The following is a 6,139-nucleotide window of genomic DNA, read 5'->3' as shown; positions in this document are numbered from 1 at the left end:
ATGGGCAGCGCCGCCCCCCCGCGGCGGGGGTGGAGGGGGAGGGAGCCCTCCGCCGCGGCATCGGCCGGCGGGTCCTGGCAGGAGCATAGCAGCGCTCCCGCTGGCCCCCGGGGCCGCCCGCGCCTTCTCCCGGGTCGGCGCCGCCTAGGCAACGCCACGCCGCGAGATTCGCCGGCAGGAGGGGCGAGCCCCCGCGGCCGCTGGAAGCCAACGAGCCGCGCCGCCGCCGTTTGTTCGTTAGCTGCCAGGACCTGGCGAGAAGGGGCGGAGCCGGCGGAGCCGGGGGAGGGGAGGCAAGATGGCGGTGGCGGTGGCGCTGAGGTTGAGGTGAGACTCTGCGACCGCCCGGCCCAGCCCGAGCCGGCCGCTCGGGCCGCCCCAGCGCCGCGCCGTCGGTAAGCGCAGGGGGCCCAGCGGGGCGGCGAGGGGGGCGGCGCGGCCCGGCGTGGGGAAGCGGAGCAGCAGGGCCTAGCGCCTCCGCTGTGAGGGGGAGGGGGAAGAGGCGGGGGGCCCCGGCCGTCCCTTCCTCCCGCTTCCTCACCGGGGCGGGAGCCGCTCTCGTCCCCGGGGGGAGGGCGCTGGGGCCGGGGGGGACCCCGAGGGAGACCCGGGGGAAGCCGCCGGGGCGGAGGAGGTGGGCGGGTCAGGTGAGGGATGGGGCGGCCGTGCCGGTGCGTGCAGGGGTCTTTCCTCCTGTTAGCGCTGTTGGTGTGCGGGAAGGTCTGAGGGGGACGTTGGGGCTTCGGGTGGACGTTGGAGAGGGCCTTTACGGGGAAGTTCTGAGGGACATCCCAGAGCATCAGTGTTCTGGGTGTTGATCCTTGTCCTGCAGAGAGAATTTCCAGTTAAAGGGAAACCCCCCAAAAGACCAAAAAAAGGGGGGGGGGGGCTGTCTTTTCAGAACTAGCCACTTGGACGCTTGGGCAGGAGTGCATTAGTTTCTGAAGATGTCCTGTTTACAGAACTTGCGTGTTGGAAGCGCGTCACGGCTGCCCGCTCGAGTACCACGTTGAGGTTGTCAATGGTGGGGAGTTGTTGCTGATGCTGAATTATTCATTTAGGACCTGTAAACATCCCCAGCTTCTGTCATCTCTGGGCTGTTGGAGAACACAATGGAAGTGGCTTTTTCTAGAATTATTCCGATTTGATGGTAAAGAACTCAGTGCTTGCTGGTTTTCTGCGCTTAGAACTAACTGTCGGCATCTAGTCAGTTAGACAAGGTTCTAAATGAACATATGTACTTCTAGTATTAGATAGGCTTAAGTGAATAGATAGTCTGAACAATCTGTCATTGTCCAAAGCATGTTTCTTCTCATTTCGCATATATGATCTTCACCAGTGTTGTACTTTTTCATTTAAATATTGTTGTAATCTAAGAATAAAAAATAGTAGGATCACTTGCTATAATGAGAGGGATGTCTAGTTTTGAATTCCTTTTGTGGCAGTATTCTTACATTAAGCAGTATTTCTAGGTATGGTACTGTAGTTATCAACTGCTTGAGCCCTGGTAGGGCTTTTGATCATAAACTTTATGATTTGGGGAAGATCATGCTATTTTTTAAAAATACCATTGTTCTGATAAGTAGGATGGCATGATTACAGTTTAACTGCCTGAGTAAGTGGACACACAGCATTGTGTCACTTTACATAAGGGCTGTGCAAATCCGTTGTAATTTTACCCCAGAATTTTATTCTGCACAGTGTTGTTATTCCTGATTAATTAAGCAACTTTGACATTTGGAAGAGTAATATATAATACTTGAAGTGGATTTCTAGTTAGCTGACATTTAGTGTCTTGTGTTTGAAGATGGAAGACCTTCATGCTTATCCCAAGGATTCAGAAGTTCAGAGGAAACAAACTAACAACAGCAACCCTTTTTGCAAAAGCGTAGTTAATTTTTTCTTGATGTCGCTTTTCTATGTAGTGTAGTATAGGTTGCTTAGGAAACAAAGTTTGGTTGTATGTTACATACAATATAATTCACCTATTTGAAATATACTATTTGATATTGGTCACTGAATCGTACCTAAACTTGTTACTGAAACATGGGAAAGGGCAGCATTTGGGAATCTTATTTCTTTTGGAGTTATAATCTGTGTTTTTTAATGTATGTGGAGAATATCGCAAGTGTTAGTTCTCTGTATCTTGTTAGTTAGCTTAYAACTCCCCGGGTTAAAATTTTAAATAGGAGTTATTACATGTACAGAATCTGGCTATATTCACTCCACTGTATTGCTGCTGATTATTTTGAATGTAGTCTCCTCCAATCACTCATTTTAGTTGCACTTTCTGGGCATACTCACGCTTCATAGTGATATAAAGGGATCTAGGAAGCTTACTCAAGAATTAAGCTAAAAGTAGTGTCAGACTCTAAGTTTCCATTCAGTTTCCTCCCTCTGCTCCTCTTCACTGGTTCTTGTAGTTCCATAACTGCATCTTCTAAGATATTTCATTTTTCAGTTACAGCATGTGTGAGAGATGCTCACAGGGAGGGGAAGCTGACTGTCCTACTGCTGCTAAGTGCATAGAAGTAGCCGGAAAAGTCTTTGACGTTAAAGAAAAAAGTCTTTAATCTTGTTCTGTATTATATTGATCTAATGATGTTCTTAATACTAGCATCTAATTTATTCTTTCAAAGTTCTCAGCTGAAGTTGTAGTGAAATGTTTTGCTCCTTTTTCTGCGCTTGCCTACAAAATGCAGATTTTGTTGTTTGATGAAAATAATATTCAAAGTTCTAGTGGGCACAGCTCCTTAAATTTAAGATTTTGGCAACTGTTTAAGTTGGAAGTGATCTGTGCCTCATGCAGGTGCAGTGCAACGCAGTACAATCCTGAGAACAGACTACTAACCAGACAGTGGTTTCATAATGCAAACAAACGTTTCCTGGATGACAGTCTTGCACTCTTCAAGTCATTTATTTTCTTTAGTCAAATCCGAATCAGTGTTTCAGATGATAAGCTATGAACTGAACGTGCCACCTAGTCTCTCTACTGTAAATGTTCCAGATGAAAATTCTGACCTATGTGTGACTGCTGTCTGTAAATATTTACTTTGGACTACTTCTAAATTATGCAAATAGCCAGGAACGTGCTGAATGCATTTTCCATTTTAGTTTTTCTCTCCTTCAATGCTGCTTCATCTAGTAATGATGTTTTGTGATGTTGTTGTTGTTTTTTTTTTTTTTTTCCTTCTGTGCTAGTTCAGTGTTTATCCATTGTTTGTTAAATAACTACCATGGCCTAAGCCTGCTGAGGTTTAAGTTTAGAGAGTTGGTGTGTACACAGAGTTCCAACTTACCTTGGAGCTACGTTTCCTCTTAGTATCCTATGAGGGATTTCTATGTCCTTGAATCGCTTCATGTCTAAACCACTCATGTAATGCTGCCACTCCCAGACTGATTTGATATGCATTTTTTTTTTTTTTTTGTTAGGCTTAAGGAGGATGTTGGTCTATGTGGTTTTTGATGGCAGTGACTTCACCTGCTTCTGATTACAAAGGCTATTGCAAAATTGAGACACTGTATTGGTACAGAGATACATCAGCCATCTCTGAAAAATCCTATTCATCAATTCTCAGCAGTTAAAAACTCAAAAGTGAAATTTTTGTATAGACAAATGAGATTATCTGGGCAAACTATTGACCAGGACTTAAAATTCCGTATGCGTAGACTGTCTAGTCTTATATAAAACTGAAAATTAAAATAGATTCACAAAGACAATGAGGGGGAAGAACACCTGTGAAGGAAAAAGGACAAGATAATATGTAAAATATGTGTAAACTAAGACGGTGTCTCTTTAATTCCTCTTTTTATGCCATGCATTTAGTCGTGCCTAATGCTGTGCTTCAGAGAGAGTACATTCGGTTAATAATGTGTGGAGTCTTCATGAAATTGCAGCATGCACTTGTCCAGTGGAAAGAGTTGGAAAGAGCCGCAGGAGGTGTCGCCTTGCTGTTGGGAACAGGCTGCGCACYGTGGGGTGGAACACTCTGCTCTGCTGGGCAGTTACTGGTAGGATTCCTGGACAGAACCTGGAGCTGCTTTGAAAAGTGGATGCTCTCTGAAATGATTTAAAATACATTCACCTTTCAAGGTGGATGTCTAACAAACATGACTATAATTCAACATATATATGAAGTGTACTAGTAAATAAATTTACCTCTTTTGTGTCTTAAAAACGTAAAGCTATCGGTTCTCCTCCTGTTCATCAGTGTTAGAAAGTTAAGCCCGTGCAAGTTCACTACAAGTCCAAGTGCTGTTTGGGAAACTAGATATTATTACAGTTTAACTGTAATAAGTTTAATTCTATTAATAGTAGTTTTGTGTAAAAAAAAAATTTTTACTTTCAATTTCAAAAATTATGTATACTTGATTAGCCATTGTAGAGTTTTGTTGATTCAGGTTTATAGTCTTCAATTCCTTTTTTTCTTTTTCTTTTTTTATTTGAGGGAGTGGGGAGAATACTTTTTTCTGCCATTTGAAATCCTGTATGGACAGAGAATAGGTGTCTGAAAGGTGGAAATTCTTCTACATAATCAGTACAATTTTAYGGCTTAGGTTTCTTGGAATGTTATTCCCCAAACCTCTCTGAATAAAGATGATCCCTTACATGCAGATAATAGCAGTTATTTCTGTAGGTTCTGATGTTTCGCTGTAGTTACAAAGAGTAGACTTCTGCACTTTTAGAACTGTGAAGGGTTTTTTTTCGTAGATACAAAGGTTTGCTTATACTAATCGTAGTTCATGATCTCTTCCTTTCWTTGTAATTTTCTGTGACCTAGAAGCTGTTGTGCAAGCTTCAATTAAGGGTAATATTTTTATGTATTGTTGCATTATCTGGTAAGTAGAACATCTCAAACTTTGTAGTAATGCAATAACTTTGTTTCCAGAAGGCCATCTTCTGTTTTTGTGGAGTATTTGACTAGACTTAGGCATTACTTCTATATACAGTTAAAAAAAARGATCTTTCTTCAACTTTATTGTCTTTTTAGCTAAAATCTAGACTTATTTTTATCTGAAAACAGTTGAAATGAGGAGATAGTTTCTTTTATACAACATTGTACTTCGTGGAATTATGAGTTTTGTTAGTATGGGTTAGTCACATTTGATTTACTTCTTCAAATTTAAGCTGTTTTAAAAAGCTGCCGCTGCTGATATGCTTCTGAGGAAGAATGGGCTACAAGAAGACACTGGAAACTTAAAATTGTGACTGGATAATTTATTGCATGTTAGATGATTTTCAAAAGCAGTTTTAGCTACAGATGGCTTAACAGTGGAAGAATAACTTCATGCATAGTAGCTATTTTTATGTACCTATGCTGACGGTCCAAGATGGAGAAGCAAAAATTGCTATCTTGAAATAATATGTTTTTGCATAGTGTGTGAAGTATATGAAGTTTGAGATCATTATGGTTATTTCTAAACCACAGGTGAAATGGGAGGAATTAACTCTATTTGAGTAAACCTCTGAGTTTTTTGAGTGGAGATTCATGAGTGAGGGTGAATTGCCAAGGAAGGTTGTAGTAGTTCTTGTCACTGCTGTTTGCTTAGTGTGGCTTGAACTGTGCTACAAGCTGATGTCCTAGAGGAAGCTCAGGTTGGTTCTGTTTCRCCTTCTGGTTTTATGGGTTAAGTTTTAATGCTTTAGTTGCGGTTTCATAACCATTTCATAACCCGTGACAGGGATGGAGCCCTTCAAAAGGGATAAGGTAGATAGGGTTTGGGAACTGCTGCAGTTACCTCAAAGCAGTCTCACTTGTAAATCTGAGACTTTATCTGTGCACTKTTTGGTCTTGATAGGATTTGTTTTGGGCATATTCTGTAGATTCGGGTTTTTAGTCTTCAGCTCATGAAAATTTTCTATCATGTACACTAACTGCTTGCTGTTTGCCATCTTGGGATAACTGGGAAAGAGAATCTGGTGTTACTGTGAAAACTAAAATATATTTTAAATATCTTTTAGACTATAAGCRGTCTACTTTTCTCATATGACTAACTTAAACAGTCAGGATTGTATCCTTGGTTGATTTAAATCATTGCTTAGCAGTACTTTTGACAAAAGAAATGTTCATATCTTTCATTTCCATTTCTGAGCAGAGCGCTTCTTCCTACCTCTAGGATAGCCTCTACACTATCCGGA

At 42.0% G+C, this 6,139-nt stretch overlaps 1 protein-coding gene across 4 annotated transcripts in view; it reads left to right on the top strand.

Moving 5' to 3' along the window:
* Positions 1 to 274: 274 nt before the first annotated feature.
* The window catches only part of NCOR1 (nuclear receptor corepressor 1), a 72,949-nt gene continuing 67,084 nt past the window's right edge, over positions 275 to 6,139 (top strand). For 3 of the 4 annotated variants that reach the window (XM_085301272.1, XM_085301273.1, XM_085301270.1), the window contains exon 1: positions 275 to 395. The gene's annotated coding sequence lies outside the window, so the exon portion shown is untranslated. The remainder of the gene's footprint in view (positions 396 to 6,139) is intronic. The other variant, XM_085301271.1, reaches the window with a different exon arrangement.

This window comes from Rhea americana, unplaced genomic scaffold, assembly GCF_003343005.1.
Source record: "Rhea americana isolate MKP2758 unplaced genomic scaffold, rheAme1 scaffold_175, whole genome shotgun sequence".
Taxonomy (NCBI): Eukaryota; Metazoa; Chordata; class Aves; order Rheiformes; family Rheidae; genus Rhea; species Rhea americana.
The sequence above is the reverse complement of the archived record's forward strand: the minus strand, read 5'-3'. Positions and strand labels throughout refer to the sequence as shown.